The sequence below is a fragment of the Jaculus jaculus genome, chromosome 1, assembly GCF_020740685.1.
Source record: "Jaculus jaculus isolate mJacJac1 chromosome 1, mJacJac1.mat.Y.cur, whole genome shotgun sequence".
Lineage (NCBI taxonomy): Eukaryota > Metazoa > Chordata > Mammalia > Rodentia > Dipodidae > Jaculus > Jaculus jaculus.
In genome coordinates, this window is record NC_059102.1 from 317,934,428 (window position 1) to 317,952,039 (window position 17,612).

Consider the following 17,612-nt stretch of genomic DNA (forward strand, 5'->3'; position numbering starts at 1 on the left):
GAGGGAACGCTGATTGATTGGGCACATCTGGGCAGTGGAGGAAGAGGGAGCGTTAACTGATTGGGCACATCTGGGCAGTGGAGGAAGCCCAGTGATGAGTGCTGGCGTCCATCAGGGTTTTTCCTCGTTACTTGCTCTGGTCCTCCAGCCATCCACATTTAGGGTGAGTCTTTCCTCCTGCGTTACAGACGTGGACAGGCCTGTGTCTCAGGTGACTCTAAATCCCGTCAGGCTGACAATGAAGAGTAGCTGTTACACTCAGGTCGGTTAGGTACTTGGATATTAATGAGGGTAGGAGTGATTGGGAGCAGTCTGTCTCAGAATGGCAGAGGTTGGACGAAGGTGCTTCGGAGGCAGAAGACAGGGTCAGATGGAGGGCAAAGAGCAAAAGTGGGAGAGCCAAGATTTCTGTACCACAGAGCAGCACCTCCAAACCTCAGTGCTTAAAATAAACAAACTCTGCCCAGCGTGGTGGCACGCGCCTTTAAGCCCAGCACTTGGGAGGCAGAGGTAGGAGTATCACTGTGAGTTCGAGGCCACCCTGAGACTATACCATGAATTCCAGGTCAGCATGGGCTGGAGTGAGAGCTGACCTCGAAAAACCAAAATAAATAAATATGAACAAACCTGACAACACAAAAGATCCAGTTGTATTTCTGCAGTTCTGGCTGTCTCTTTATTTGTCATTGGCATGTCTGTACAGTACAGGGAGAGAGAGAGAGAGAGAGAGAGAGAGAGAGAGAGAGAGAGATGGGCTTCCTCTGGGGTGCGTAGTCAATAATAGATTGCTCATACCTTTTGTTTTCTTTTAGTTTTTTTTTTTTGTTGTTGTTGTTCATTTTTTTTTTAATTTTTATTTATTTATTTGAGAGCGACAGACACAGAGAGAAAGACAGATAGAGGGAGAGAGAGAGAATGGGCGCGCCAGGGCCTCCAGCCTCTGCAAACGAACTCCAGACGCGTGCACCCCCTTGTGCATCTGGCTAACGTGGGACCTGGGGAACCGAGCCTCGAACCGGGGTCCTTAGGCTTCACAGGCAAGCGCTTAACCGCTAAGCCATCTCTCCAGCCCTTGTTATTCATTTTTATTTATTTGGTTGAGAGTGACAGAGAGAGAAAGAGGCAGATAGAGAGAGAGGGAGAATGGGTGCGCCAGGGCCTCCAGCCACTGCAAATGAACTGCAGATGTGTGTGCCCCCTTGTGCATCTGGCTAACATGGGTCCTGGGGAATCAAGCCTCGAAGCAGGGTCCTTAAGCTTCACAGGCAAGCGTTTAACTGCTAAGCCATCTCTCCAGCCCCCTGTTGTTTTCTTGAAGGTGGTGGGGTCTCACTCTAGCCCAGGTTGACCTGGAAATTACCCTGTAGGCCCAGGCTTGAACACATGGCTATCCTCCTGCCTCAGCCTCCGGAGTGCTGGGATTACAGGCACGAGCAATGAGTAGCCTGACTCACTCCAGAGGCTTTTAATCTGTGGTATTCTCTGATTCACATGATGAAAACATGCTCTCAGGGTATTATTGGGAAATTTTTTCTTTTCTAAAAATTTCAAGCCATTTGTCTCTACAGTGTATGCACATGGTAAATTTTTCATTTTCTGACGGGGCATTGGAATATCAAAACTGGAGAGAAGTTAGCTGTTAGTTAATTTAGACTAATTCTCTTAAGCTCTCAAATGAGGACACTGAGATTTAGAAAAGTGAAGTGATTTGCTGTGGTGGGAATGGCATTTATTTGTTTGTTTGGGGAGATGGCTTTTAGCTAGCCAGAGTTGTCTCCTGATACCCACCCAGATCAACTTTACTTTTTGGCCATGCCACACCGCCTCCCATTAGAGGAGGGAATATTGCTTCCATGAAATGTATTTTGACTTTCCTCATGTTATTGTTGGCTAATGGCCCCTGTGCATTCGTTAAGTGAGGTTGGATAGTGAGTATTTCATTCACAAAGTGATCACGTGACTTGTGTCAGGTCCATGTCCCATGAAGGTCAACAAGATAGGAGGGCTTCAAACGTGAAAGCAAACGGAAGAAGGGTGTCAGCGGCTCTGGTATCTTATTAGTAGCCTGAGAAATCTATGTGGAAACCAACTTCAAGTGACTAGGGCTTTAAATACTATGATGAAATGATGCTTCGACAAGATTAATGAGTGTCTTTATAAAAAATAAAAGAAATAAGTTACATGAAGTGAAGGGGACTGCCAGGTCATTGAGGCTTCACTAAAATCTCAGGGACAGAAGTGTTGTGTTCACATGGTGCATCGAGGTTTGTCCCACAGGGCTTGTCCCTCAGGAGGTGAGAAGGGTCGCAATGTTCAGCCCTAGGGAGTAGGTGATGGAAGTGAACGCAAAATAGAACTGCTTTTTTTTTTTTTTTTTTTTTTTTTGCCCCGAGGTAGGTTCTCACTCTACCCAGGCTGACCTGGAATTCACTGTGTAGACTCAGGATAGCCTCGAACTCATGGTAATCCTCCTACCTCTGCCTCCCGAGTGCTGGGATTAAAGGCAGGCCACCATGCCCGGCTCTGCATTTATTTTCAAGGTAGGGTCTTGCTGTAGCCCAGGCTGACCTGGAGTTCACTATGTAGTCTTAGGATGTCCTCAAACTCACAGCGATATTCCTACCTGGGCCTCCAAAGTACTGGGATTCAAGGTGTGCACCACCATGCCCATCAATTTTGTATGTATGTATGTAAATTCTAGCATTCTTGATTCAGGTGGGAGTAGCTGCCTGAGAGGATAGTTTTTGTTGTTGTTTTTGCTTTAAGTATTTTCTTTACTTAGAGAAAGACAGAGGGAGAGAGTGGGGATGCCAGGGCCGGTTGCTCCTGCAAACGAACCCCAGATGCATGAGACGCTGGCACAGGTGCATCTGGCTGTACGTGAGGTCAGGCAGTCAGGGTTTGTAAGCAAGTTCCTTTATCCCCTGAGCCATCTCTCCAGCCCTCTTTCAAAGATAGTGGTGGTGCACGCCTTTAACCCCAGAACTCAGGAGGCCAAGGTAGGAGGATCACTGTGTGGTCCAGGCCAGCCTGAGGCTATATTGTGAATTTCAGGTCAAAGCAAGGCCCTACTTCAAAAAACCAGAGAAAAGAAAAAGGAAGAAAGAAAGAAACAAAGACAAATCTCATGTAAAAATGGATAGATAGGTTAATCCTACCACTCAGGAGGAAGAAGTAGGAAGAGGTATGAGTTCAAGGCCAATGTGAAACTACATACTGAATTCGAGGTTAGCCTGGGCTAGAGTGAGACCCTACCTCGAAAAACAAAACAAAAAAATGCATATCATGTCACCAAGTAGGAAGTGGTTTTCTGACTCAAAATAGCAAAACCATATGCTGAAGCAGAACTACTGCATTACAGATTTAGAAGTATAACATTTGACAGTATTCTCTGTGGGTAAAGGCTGTTCAAGAGATAGGCTCAGGGCTGTGGAGAGAGCTCAGTGGTAGAGCACTTGTCTAGCTGCTCAGGAACATGGGATCCATCCCAGCCCTGCCCACGAGAAAAGCTGGAGACCTGTGGGTCCCTGGGTCCTGGAGCCGGCCGCGGTCCCCCAAGGAGGCCAGGCAGCCATGAAGAGCCAGGTTGCATGCTCAAGGAAAGAAAAAACCACTTTTGAGAGACAGTCTCTGTCGGTGGCTTGATTTCATCAATAGGGAAATGGGTTTATAAACAGTTGAGGGTGGGAAGAGGGTCCTAAGAGGACTGGATGTACACGGTGGCTTGCTGATGCCTCATTAGCATATGGGGGCATTCATTCCATCCAGCACATAAGCAATGGCAGGGGCAGGGTATAGGGTACAGGGGAGGGGTTGTGCAAAGGTTGCTGGCTGATACCATATAAGGAGTTTCCTAGGCAACTGGCCAAAGGTCACAGGGCAAAGCCTAAGTTCAGGTGTGTGGGGCTTGGAGAGGGAGTGGCCTCCTGTAGTCCGGGGCTCCTTAGCAGTGCCTGGCAGCTCAGGCCTGTCTACTGAAGGCTCCAGCCTGTGCCTGGCAGTGCCCAACAGAGACTCGTGTTCCAAGTAGCAGGTGTTTGAGGGGCCAGGTGCTAGTGCTTCCTGTGGTTCTCCTTCCCAAGCGGAAACCGAAACTGAAACACAGTGAGCGGCTTGGGTGTGCCCGCAGGGCATCTTACCATTGCAAATGAGCACCAGGTGCTGTGTCGCTTCCTGTGTTCGGCTTTATGTGCTACTGGGGAAATGGACGTGAGAATGGCAGGCTTTGCAGTCAAGCTCGGCTTACTTTTTTATTTTTTGAGGTAGGGTCTCACTCTAGCTCAGGCTGACCTGGAACTCCTCTATAGCTCCAAGCTGGCCTTGAACTCACAGTGATACTCCTACCTGTGCCCGGTGCTGGGATTAACGTCATGCTCTAGGCTGGGCGTGGTGGCGCACACCTTTGATCCCAGCACCTGGGAGGAAGAGGTAGGAGGATCACCATGAGTTTGAAGCCACCCTGAGACCCTGAGTTCAGCCTGGGCTACAGTGAAACCCTACATCAACCCCCCACCCAAAAAAAGGCATGCTTCACCATGGCCAGCTCTCTTGCATTTTCCTTCCCTCCCCTCCCCTCCCCTCCCCTCTCCTTCCCTCCCCTCCCCTCCCTTCCCCTCCCCTCCCCTCCCCTCCCCTCCCCTCCCCTTCCCTCCCCTCCCCTCCCCTTCCCTCCCCTCCCCTTCCCTGCCCTCCCTTCCCCTCCCCTCCCCTCTCCTTCCCTCCCCTCCCCTCCCCTTCCCTTCCCTGCCCTTCTCCTCCCTCCTCAGTACCCATGTAAAACCAGATGCACAAATTGGCATTTGTATCTGGAGTTCATCTGTAGTGTGGTAGGAGGCCCTGGCAAGCCCATTTTCTCTCTTTGTCTGTTTCTTTCTCTCAATAAATAAATAAAATATTAAAAAAGATTTTTTTTAAAATTTTCTGTTTATTTTTATTTATTTCTTTGAGAGCAACAGAGAGAGAAAGAGGCAGAGAGAGCGAGGATGGTTGTGCCAGGGCCTCCAGCCATTGCAACCGAACTCCAGACGCGTGCGCCCCCTTGTGCATCTGGCTTACATGGGTCCTGGGGAATCGAGCCTTGAACTGAGGGCCTTAGGCTTCACAGCAAGCACTTAACAGGTAAGCCATCTCTCCAGCCCCAGAAAGGATTTTAATAAAATAATGATGGGTCTATCAGACTTTTCAAACAATCCTCAAATGTGCTGGCACACACCTTTAATGCCAACTCTCGAGAGGCAGAGGCAGGAGGATTGCTGTGAGTTCAAGGCCAGCCTGGGTCTATAGATTGAGTTCCAGGTCAGCCTGGGCTATAGTGGAACTCTACCTCAAAAAAAACCCAACTGAATGAATAAACAAAAAAAGTTTATTTTAGGGCTGGAGAGATGGCTTAGCACTTGCCTGCAAAAGCAAAGGATTCAGATTTGATTCCCCAGAACCCACGTAAAGCCATATGCATAAGGTGGCACTTGTGTCTGAAGTTTGAAGTTTGTTTGCAGTCTAGAGGCCCTGGCGTGCCCATTCTTTCTCTCTATATCTGCCTCTTTCTCTCTCTTTCAAATAAATAAATCAATAAATAATATATTTTTAAAATTCTGAAAAACTTTAAATACTTTTGTAGTCATCTTGCCTATATTAGTCTAGATTAAGAGGATTAGGTAATGTGTATTTGGATATTCATAAAATTATAATTTTATAGAATTTTATATGTTGAGTCACCTATATTATACTTTTTTTTTTTTTTCGAGATAGGGGCTCACTCTAGCCCAAGCTGGCCTGAAATTTACTATGTAGTCTCATGCTGGCTTTGAACTCACTGCCATCCTCCTACTTCTGCCTCCTGAGCTGGGATTAAAGACATGCACCACTACAACTGGCTACCTATATTATACTGACTTGTATGTTATTTGTATCTTATGTGTAAAATAAGAAAGGGACTATAGATGTTCTGTTAATTCAGTATTTTTACTATATCATTTTATTGCATTATTCATTTTAATGTTAATATTTGTGAGGAGTGAGTGAGTGGGGGGGGGAGAGAGAGAGAGAGAGAGAGAGACAGGTGAGAAGAAAGAGAAAATAGACATGCCAGGGTGCCACTGCAAAGAAACTCCAGAGTCTGGAGGCATGTACCACTCTGTGCATCTGGCTTTATGTGGATATGGGTAGTAGGAAACTGAGCCTGGGCTGGCAGGCTTTGTAAGCAAGCACTTTTAACTGCTGAGCCATCTCTCCATCCCCACACCATTCATTTTTTATAACTTTCATTTATGCTGAAAAAAAAAAAAAAGATTGGGTTTTCTTCTTGGCAAGTGAAATGTTAAACTTCAATTACAAATAGAGCTCAATGGCTGGAGAGATAGCTCAGAGGTTCAGGTGCTTGCCTGCAAAGCTTGGCAATCTGAGTTTAATTCCTTAGTAACCACGTAAAGCCAGATACACAAGTGGTACATGTGTCTGGAATTCGTTTGCAGTAACTGGAGGTCCTGGTATGGCCATTCTCTTTGTCTCTCTTCCTTCTATCTCTCTCTGCTTGCAAATAAATAATAAATAAAAATGCTAAAAAGAAAAGAAAAGAAAAAAAAAAGAAAAGAAACACACACACACACACACACACACACACACAAATAAAAAAATAAAAACCACCAGAGTTTAAGCTGAGCATAGTGGTATACTCTTTAATCCCAGAAGTAGGAGGATTGCTGTGGGTTTCAGGCCATTCTGGAACTACAGAGTGAGTTCCAAGTCACCCTTGGTTAGAGGGAGACCCTACCTTTAAAAAAGAAAAGAAAAAAAATAGATCGCAATTCATTTTGAAATTTCCTCATTCTTATGCAGGAATTTAAGTATTATGCTGGGCTCTGCCCTCTGCTGGTCATTCCAAATTCTGCGGGAGAGAATTCTCAGAGTGTTAGTTACAATTTACCATGTTGTTGGAAGACATTTTAAAATTTCTCCCGTCAAATATATTCACTGACAAATTTATTAGGTTTCTTTTATTTTCGAGGTGGGGTCTCACTGTATCCCAGGCTCACCTCCAGGTCATTATGTAGTCCCAGACTGGCCTTGAACTCACAACAATCCTCCTACCCCTCCCTCCTGAGAACTGAGACTAAAGGCATGTGCCGATAGGCCCGGCTTAAAATAGATTTTTTTTTTTTTCCTGGGGGGCATTTTCTAGATAGGTTCTCGCTTTAGCCCGGGCTGTCCTGGAACTCTCTCTGTAGTGGTCCCAGGCTGGGCTGGAACTCATGGCGATCCTCCTACCTCTGCCTCCCAAGTGCTGGGATTAAAGGCGTGTGCCTCCACACCCAGTCCTAAAGCAGGTTTTTTTGTTTTGTTTTGTTTTGTTTTTTTCAAGATAGGGTCTTGGTGTAGCTCAGGCTGACCTGGAATTCACTATGTAGTCTCAAGGGTGGCTGCGAACTCAAGACAATCCTCCTTCCTCTGCCTCCTGAGTGCTGGGATTAAAGATGTGTGCCATCACACCTGGCTCCTAAAACAGGTTTTTAATTAAGCTGAATTTGCTAAAGGACTAATTCATTTTTTTTTTTTCTTGACAAGAGACTAGCTCTTGGTTTTCATCCTTAAGGATTTATGTGAAAATGCATAGCAGATATCTAGATACAAATATCCTAGAGGTTTATGATGGGCTACAAGTGAAAATTTGAAGTTAACTATTCATCAGATTTAGTAAAAAAAAAAAAAATGTAAAATGTGTAGATGAAAATTGTTTAGTCTGTTCTGTCCCCTTAGTAAAATGATTACTAATGAAATAAGACATCAACTTTTCCACATTGTCCTCCGTCATCAATAAGAACCAATGTCTGCCAACATGAGGAAAGGTTTTATAAAGTAAGGCCAAAAAAACAAAACAAAACAAAAACTACAGAAGCAAGGCTTATGTTGCTCACATACTTGTTGGGTCAAGGCTTGAAGTATGGTCACATTGATGTTAAATTGTAATTTGAAACAAAAAAGTCCTATAGGAAAACCAAATTCTGTGATGGAATTTTTGCTCATTGACTAGGCTATAACTCTCAATCTTCCCATCTCAGCTTCCCAAGGGCTGTAATTACAGGAATTGGTGCTTTTGTTTTCTTTTCTTCTAGGACTGGTACTGTTTTTAGTCTTTTACTAATAATGCGTTCACACTGGTAAAACTCAAACTAGCTTCTCTGTGGTGGACCGTGACAACAGAAGTCACCGTCGGGGCTCGTCCCTGGCTGGTTCTGTGACAGCGTCATGGTGCTCTAGCTAGGACGTGCTGCCGCGTTCCTTTTAGAGAAGAGCCTGGCAGGAGAATTAGCAAAGAAATGATTCCACCCAGGCCTCTTAGACTCTCAGGCCCCGCTCCACAGAAGTCTTTGAAACTCTTTTAGGACAGTCATTACGTGCCGTGACTGCAAACGTGTGAGCATTTCAGAAGTCTGTCCAAAGGCCAAGGGACAAGTTCTAACAGGAACTTGCCTTTGTCTATAGCTTTAGAGAGAAAGTAATGTGAGGTTGGGGAAAGAAAAAAACAACAAAACAAACAAACAAACACACAAAAAACAAAACCAGCCAAAACACGAAAACAAAAACATTATGCCAACCAATTGTGCTCCAAATGGGGAGCTGTCCGTGGATGACAACTTTGTACCTAAGTCCCCCCTACAGTATTGATTTAGAAATAACTTCTTCAGTGTTTCTCCTTTATCTTGTGTTTTTTTTTTTTTGAGTTCTACAGATTAAAGCTGCCTACGAAGGCATGCATACCTTGCTTTTAAATTATGATGATAATAACTGAACTATATGGTGCTGTGTCCCGACTTTTGAGGCCATTAATCTTCTAAGTGCTGGCTCTAGGGTCTAATCTATAAGTAGCTGAATTATCACGGAGCTTAATGCCAGTTTCGCCTTGCTTCCTGTGCTATTTGTAGTTGGTGGTGACTTTTAGGGGGAGTTTTAATTTTAGCTTTTTTTTTCCCCTGTGAGGAAAAAAAAAGACCCAACAGGCAGCTTTAACATATGCAATTTCTGTTTCTATGTGTTTTCCTGAAGCAAATTGTTAAAGCTCACAGTCAGCTAACACCTTTGAGAAACCTTAGCTCTAGAGTATGAAGTCAGCAGTTTGTGGGAGGGCTGTTTTGAAAGTTGTGAATGTAGTTTCTTACAGTAGTTCCTTTTGCTTAGAATATTATTTGTTATAGGCATTGAGATATCCCTTATTTTGTTCCCCGTTCCTGACTGGTTGCTACCTAATTGAGACTGAATTACAGTATATATATATATATATATATATATATATATATATATACACACACACATACATACAGACACACACACACACACACACACACACACACACACACATATATATATATATATATATATATAATTTCCTGCGGGGCCGGGGAGAAGCTTAGTGGAAAAGTGCTTGTCTGGCAATCATGAGGACTTGAGTTGAGCTTCAGCACTCACGTGACATAAAAGCCAAGCATGGTGACCTGCTCCTAGAACCCCAGCTTTAGGGAGGCAGAGATAGGAAGACCCCTGGGGTTCACTGGCTAGCAATCTAGACTACTATCGAGAGTTCTAGGTCAGTAAGAGACCCTGTCTCAAGAATCAAAGAGAGATATATAGACACAGACAGAGAGAGAAGAGAATGGGCATGCCAGGGCTTCCAGCCATTGCAAATGTAGATGCATGCACCACCTTGTGCATCTGGCTTTATGTGGGTCCTGGGAAATTGATCCTGGGTCCTTTGGCTTTGCAGGCAAATGCCTTAACCACTAACCCATCTCTCCAGCCCCAAATCTTTCATTTTAAAAAATTTCTTCAAATTTTTTATTTATTTATGTGACAGAGATAGAGAGAAAGAGGCAGATAGAGAGAGATAGATTAGGAGTACCAGGGCCTCTAGCCACTACAAATGAACTCCACAGCATGTGCCCTCTTGTGCATCTGGCTTATGTGGGTCCTGAGGAATCAAATCTGGGTTCTTTGGCTTTGCAAGTGTCTTAGCTGTTAAGCTTATCTCTCCAGGCCCCCAAATCTTTCTTTTAAAATATTTTTATTTATTTATTTGCAAGGAGTGGGTTGGGGAGACAATGGGCACAATAGGGCCTCTTGCCACTACAAATAAACTCCAGAATCATGCTCCATTTTGTGCATCTGACTTTATGTGGTTACTAGAGAGCCAAACCCAGGTCTGTCAGGCTTTGCTAGCAAGTGTCTTAACCCCTGAGCTGTCTCTCCAGCCCAGGTTATAGAATCTTTTGTTTATGGAGCCCAGCTGGCAGATACAGGGACGTAGGGGCAGAGCTTAGGGGCTATAGCCTGGCTTGGTTGCAGCTCAGTTTCTCTGCTTTCTTTCTTTTTTTTTTTCTTTTCACAATTTTTATTTACATTTTCCATGATTATAAAAAATATCCCATGTTAATACCCTCCCTCCCTCCCCCTGCACTTTCCCCTTTGAAATTCCATTCTCCATCATATTACCTCCCCATCTCAATCATTGTACTTACATACATACAACACCAGTTTCGCTGCTGTCTGACGCCAATGTAATGGAACCAGCGGACACCACAAGGACGCCCTGCCATGGCCACAGGTTGGCTGCACCTCCATGCTTCCTCTGACACTACAGACCATACTTGCTCAAACCCTGAGTCAAACTAAACCATTCCTCCTTGAAGCTGCTCCTTGTAGGAGTGCCCGAGCTGTCTCCTTGCCATCCTCCTTTCAAGAAAATGTCACTTTCTCCCAGCCCCCACCCCCACCTCAGCGCTTCACCCGAGGCTCCTCTTGCACAGGACAGTTCCCCCACTCCTCTTCACGTGACCCTTCACACCCTCTTGTTCGCCCTCTCCCTCTGTTGCTTTTTCATGGCCCATGCCTTCCCCATGTCTTTCTCTCTCTCTTTCTCTATCTCATCATCACTGCCCTGTCCTGGTTCCAATTTCTCTCCTTCCCTATGGCTTTAAATCCTGTCAGTCTCTCCTACAGTTAAAATCTATTAAAAAAAAAAAAAAATCAGTCTCAGTACCTCAGGTCCAAACCTAGAACCTGACATCCTTGTGAGATAATTTGTTCTAGAGACAGCAAAGTCACCCATGCAGGTGGGTTCTGTCTACTCATGCTTCCGTTTCCAGATTTGATCCTTCAGTAGTGCCATGGGCTGAGTGACTTTATTCCAGGCTCTCTTCTTCCTGGGGGAGCCAGGATAGTGACCCTGTCACCTGTGCCTGCTTCCTGAACGAGCTGGAGGATTGGCTCTGATAGTGTGCCTAGGAACTGGTATCCTGCTAGGCTATGAGTTTAGGAAATTCTGGTCTTGGAAAGAGGCCCGCGTTGCCAGAAGCCCATGCTATCTTGGGATTTCTCAGTCTTCCGACCTTCTGGCGAATCCGCTTGGTTTCTCCCCAGCTCCTCCTCCCTTGCTCAGAGCAGTTGGTGACCGTCCCACAGGAAGCCACCACACAGCAGCAGTGAAATCCAGGGGCCACCGCCGAGCTGTCTGCCGCTGACTCCCCCACAGTGGTGGTGGCCCTTCAGTTCTTGCACCATCCACAGTTGGGGCGTCTTCTCTCTTCAGCAGCCACCCTGTGCAACTCCCTCCGAGTTGGAGTGCTCAGTCCACTTTGCCTGGGATGTTTGCAGCTTAATGTGTTTCCCTAGCAATCTGTTATGAAATTCTGGCCGACGCTGTTTCTGCTTTTCAAGATTTTCAGAGGGTTTTAGTAGGCAGCGTGGGCTGGCCTCAAATTTGTAGCAGTCCTCCTGACACTTCCTCTTGCATCCTGGGATTTTTTTTTTTTTTTTTTTTTTAGGCATTAGTCACCATAACTGGCATGCTTCTGTTTCTCCACCACTGTTTGTTCTGTTCCTTACTCGTGCCCAAGATAGTTCTGAAAGAATAGGTATGCTCCTTAAGCTTAAAAAAATAATAATAATTTGTGGGGCTGGAGAGATGGCTTAGCTGTTAAGCACTTGCCTGGGAAGCCTAAGGACCCTGGTTCAAGGCTCTATTCCCCAGGACCCACATAAGCCTGATGCACAAGGTGGCACATGCATCTGGAGTTCATTTGCAGTGGCCGGAGGCTCTGGTGTACCCATTCTCTCTCTGCCTCATTCTTTGTCTGTCTGTTGCTCTCACATAAATAAAAGTAAACAAAAAAAATTTTAAAAAATTGTGTATGTGTGAGTGGGTGCATGTGCACACACACAGAGACAGATGCACCACAGGGTTAATTGCCACTGCTAGTAAACTTTATGTAGGTACTAGGGAGTCAAACCCAGGTCCGCAGACTTTGCAAGCAAATGTTCCTCTTAACCACTGAGCAGTCTCTCTAGCCCGTCCCTGAGCGTTGAGAATTCACTTTACTTCTGGTAGCATATGAGGCCATTAGCAAATGCTTCCTAAGAACTCATTATCTAAACACTCTATTTCCTCCTCCTTTCTCTTTCCTGTTATTAAATGTAGAGCTTTCCCAAAGTGAAGCCCAGAGACTGCTTCTCTCTTCCTTTCCTGGCCCTTTTGTCTTTCCACAACACACATACTCACCTACATGCAGTGTGCCCATGACCAGAGTCATTTTTATCATTGTTTTTTACTGCCTTATGCATGCCAGGACTGCCCTGGCATATATTGTCTCATTTAATCTCGTCAGTTCTCAAAACATAGCACTCCTTGAGCTGGAGAGATGGTTTAGTGGTTAAGGCACTTGTTTGCAAAGCCAAAGGACCCGGTTCAATTCTCAGGAACTATGTAAGCCAGATGCACAAGGTGGCACGTGTGTCTGGAGTTAGTTTGCAGTAGCTAGAGGCCCTACTACACCCATTCTGTCTCTCTCTCTCAAATGAATAAATAAAAATACAATATTTCTTTAAAAATCATCCTCCTCGAGCTGGTTATACTTACTACAGTTTTATAGCCAAGGAACCCAAAGTTTCTTGCGTATCAAAGCTAGGGTTGTAGGAGAAGATGGCACTGTCTGGTTTGAGATTCATGCACTTTTTAAAAAAATTATGATAAAACTAATATGTAGTGAGGAAAACAATAAATGTGCATTTCCATAGGCCCTACCCATTTATGAATAGCATGTAGTCTAGGCTTTGGGAGAGTTTGTATTCAGTGTGTGAGTGTGACGTCACAGTTCTAGTAGAGGAAATGTTGGTACAAACACTGTCAGTGCTTAAGAGCAAGGGAGGTGAGACAGTTAACTGACTGGGAAAATGGAAGTATCTTCTCATGTAGAGAGACTGGCCTTCGTACCTGCATCCAAGGTTAAGTCGGAGGTTTATAAGGTGGAAAGGCAAGTTATTTGTTAGGGACGGGGGAGGAGAATGAATTTCTACTCAGAAGTATGGGACTCTGACAGGTCGTGGTACATTCAGGAAATCCTAGGTGCAGAAACAGTGTTTGCAAAGGGTGAGAGGACATGAGCAGAGGGGTGTACATGACCGTCATCAGGACTTGGCTCACACGCACACCAGCCGCAGTTCTGTCTCGGCATCCTCAGAGGGCTTAAAGACTTCTCAGTTGTGGAAATGAACATCATCATCTTCACTTTTCTTATTCTTTTTTGCCTTTACGAGGTAGGGTCTCACTCTAGCCCAGACTGATTTGGAACTCACTATGTAGTCTCAGGGTGGCCTTGAACTCATGGTAATCCTTCTACCTCTACCTCTGCTAGGATTAAAGGCATGCGCCACCACACCTGGCTGTCATCTTTGCTTTGATGAATGTTATTTATTCCCTGGTGGAGGGAGGCTTCTGGGAGTGGACCTGACTGAGATGAAGGAGAGTGATTCCAGAGCCTTATCTAACATGTAAAGCAAAGCATTGTTTTAGGTGACTTACCCAATGCAAGAGAAATAGTTGTGTTTTTGTTTTTCCAAGATCAAGGTTTCTAGTCGAGAAGACTATATGGGCCATACCTTACTAAGAAATTTTAAAGGCCAGTCGTGCTGGCTCATGCCTTTAATCCCAGCACTTGGGAGGTAGAGGTAGGTGGATCTCTGTGAGTTCGAGGCCACCCTGAGACTACATGGTAAATTCCAGGTTCTAGGTCAGCCTGGACTAGAGTGAGACCCTACCTCGAACCCCCCCAAAATTAATAATTCATACTCTGAATATTTTTATAATTGTTAAAATATATTTGAGAGAGAGAGAGACAGTGAGTACGGGTGCAACAAGACCTCCTGCCACTACAGGCGAATACCATACACGTGCACCACTTTATGCATCTGGCTTTATGTGTGTGTTGGGGAATTGAACCCAGGTCATCAGGCTTTGCTATCAAGCACTTTTTTTTTGTTTTTTGTTTTTTTGGGGAAGGGTCTCACTCTAGCCCAGGCTGACCTGGAATTCACTATGGAGTCTCAGGGTGGCCTCGAACTCACAGCAATCCTCCCACCTCTGCCTCCTGAGTGCTGGGATTAAAGGCGTGAGCCACCACGCCCGGTTCTAGCAAGCACTTTTAACTGCTGAACCATCTCTTTAGTCCAGTATTTTCAATATTTTTGGTGAGCCTCTGTGTCTCTGGATATCTGGTTTTGTAGGAGTTGATTGTTCTCTGTGTCTATCTTCTTTGCCCTTGTGCTGGTACCAGGTTCACCATGAAATCAGCACTCTTGCTTGTTTCCTCACTTATTCTTAGTTTCAGCTGGGGCCCTTTTGAGGTATGATGGGGTGGTTCTCTCCTTAGGATATGCATCTCTCTGAAAAAGAGAACCAGATTCTCCGACAGAGAGTAAAGTTAGCATCAGAGAAATGGGATAACCATTGTTTTAGCAGACCTAAAATGAACCCAACATGGCTCAGCGAAATTTGTGGAAGAGGGGGTGGAAAGAATGTCAAAGCCACACATTGGGTCATGATACACAGAGACATTGCCTCCTACCCATAACTGATGGCTAACCCCACAATGCACAACCCACATTCTCCAACAAGGAGGGTCCCTGTGGAGGGGGAGGACAGGGAGGAGGCTAACAATGGTGCCAACTTGACTGTATTCATTGAGTACAAAACTAATTAAAAATATTTTTGATGAATGGTTACAATTCATTACTCCAAAAGCAAACTCAGGGTAAAGCTGACTGTCAGTGTTGCGGGATATCATACTCAATTTAATGCCTTATCTTTTCAAATACTGACAAAAAATTGGGATTGTAAAAAAACGTTTAGGGCTGGCTAAGCACTTACCTGTGAAGCCTAAGGACCCCAGTTTGAGGCTCGATTCTCCAGGACCATATTGGCCAGATGCACAGGTGGGCGCATGCGTCTGGAGTTCATTTGCTGTGGCTGGAGGTCCTAGCGTGCTCATTCTCTCTCTATCTGCCTCTTTCTCTGTTGCTCTCAAATAAATAAATAAAAATAAACAAATTTTTTAAAAAAAGTTTATAATTGAAAGGGCTTCATAAAGAAGGAAATGTTGAGTCATATCAAAAATTGTCTTCACATCATTCTCAACTTGGAAAATTTTATTTAATTAATTAATTTATTTACTTATTTTGGTTTTTCGACATAGGGTCTCACTCTAACCCAGGCTGACCTGGAATTCACTACAGAGTCTCAGGGTAGCCTCAAACTTGCGGCAATCCTCCTACCTCTGCTTCCCGAGTGCTGGGATTAAAGGTGTGCGTCACCACGCCCGGCAGAAAATTTTATTTTAGTAGACTTAAAACTTATTGATTACCCGCCCAAAAGATTTTAAGTCCGTGCAAAGGAGTTTCCTTTTAATTCACCCAGTGGTACCCACCCTGCATTTCCGTGAGGAAGTGGGAGGGAGATAATGCTGAGTCAGGAAGCTGATTCCAGTAATGATGCAAGAGACAGTAATGCTGGCTTAGTCTTGGAAACAGATGCTGAACTTGCTTCATAAGAGAGATTTTAATTTTATCATTTGTAAATACTGCCAAGACTTAAATTTGATCAGATCAGAGGGGTTCAGACCCTGGTAGGCACTGGGATACTGGGAGAGAGCATGTACTTTTGTGGTAGAAGGCTTCCTGCAAATCAGGGATGGCCTGTTAGGATATGTCTGTGCAAATGGCAAAGTGACTCTTCAGCTGGATGGAATTTGACCACTGACAGGTTAGGAGGGACCACTGCGGCAGTGAGATGTGTTAGGTTAATCGACATAAGCCTTATTTGTCTAAATAACATTCAGGAAAGACAAAAGGATAGCTAAGATCTACAGACAAAAAGAGTTACTTGCAGTGCTGGGGATGGAGCCCATCGCCTGTGCCAGCTATACAAGCATTCTAGAACGAGCTATGCCCCCAGTCCTTTACAAATTCACTTAGTCTAATTTATTAATATGCAAAAATGAAAAACAAAAGTAAAGAAAAAAATTTGTGCGATTAAAAAGGTATTTTATTGATTTCATAAAATAGCAAATAGAACTAACACCATGCATTATTAACACCATTTCTTTTGGTGAAGCCCTTTGTCTCCACAGTGAGAATGACTATTTTCTGAAGTGATATAAATGTTTATAGCCAACTGTATCATGCCCCAGTTAATCTGGCATAAAATAGTTGCTCATAATTAGTTTTCTCCTGTGAACCGTAGAGTAAGAAATCAGTGGGAATGGCTTCATTAAAATGTCATCACATCATTGTGATTCCTTGAATTATTACCTTGAAATTTTAGTCATTGAGAAACAGGCCTTAATTGTGGCATTGTGCTGCTGCAATAAAGGGGTTGTTTCCTGAAATATAGAAAACTCTCAAACTTCACAACTGAGTTATTTCAAGGTGAAATGAGTGTAGTTATTACTAGTAATTGTTTAGTGATATTTATCAAACATATACCATGTATCTGCACAGTGATAATATAGATCTTACAATAACCCATTTTGTAGAGAAAATTAAAGTTTAGGGAGTTTTTTTATTTTTTATATTTTATTATTTATTTATTTGAGAAAGAAGCAGGTAGAGAGCGAGACAGTCAGACAGATAGATGGAAGAGAGAGAGAGAGAGAATGGGTGCATCAGGGCCTCCAGCCACTGCAAACGAACCCCAGACACATGTGCCACTTCATGAATCTGGCTTTACACGGGTACTGGGGGATTGAACCTGGGTCTTTGGCTTTATAGGCAAGTATCTCAGCCGTTAAACCATTTCTCTAGCCTAAGTGTCTCATATTTTTTTCAGGCCTATTCAGAATTTCTTGCTTCAAAGACTTAGATTTTACTATGAAAATTAGTTGAAGCTGGGCATGGTGGTGCACACCTTTAATCCTGGCACTTGAGAGACAGAGGTAGGAGGATCACTGTGAGTTCAAGGTGAGCCTGGGACTACAAAGTGTTCCAGGTTGGGCTAGAGCAAGACCTACCTTGTAAGCACTAGGAAAACAAACATTTTTAAAAACTCCAAAAAGTTGAGATAAATATGGCTATAAAATGAAATGATGGTTTATTAGTCACTTTCTGGTTATTAGAACAAAATACCTGACAGAAGAAATTTGAGGAAGGAAAGGTTCAATTTGCCTCACTGTTCTGGGGTCACACATTCTGCCATGATGGGGAAGCCTGATGGTAGAGGTGTGAACCTGGCCTGTCCCCTTGCCCTCAGGAGGTAGAGAGAGAATAGGAAGTTGGGCTGGGCTACAAATCCCCAAGGT

General features: G+C 44.2%; 1 protein-coding gene across 1 annotated transcript in view; it reads left to right on the plus strand.

Moving 5' to 3' along the window:
- The window catches only part of Fmn2 (formin 2), a 389,007-nt gene that overhangs the window by 76,189 nt on the left and 295,206 nt on the right, over positions 1-17,612 (plus strand). The gene's annotated exons all lie outside the window — the stretch shown is intronic.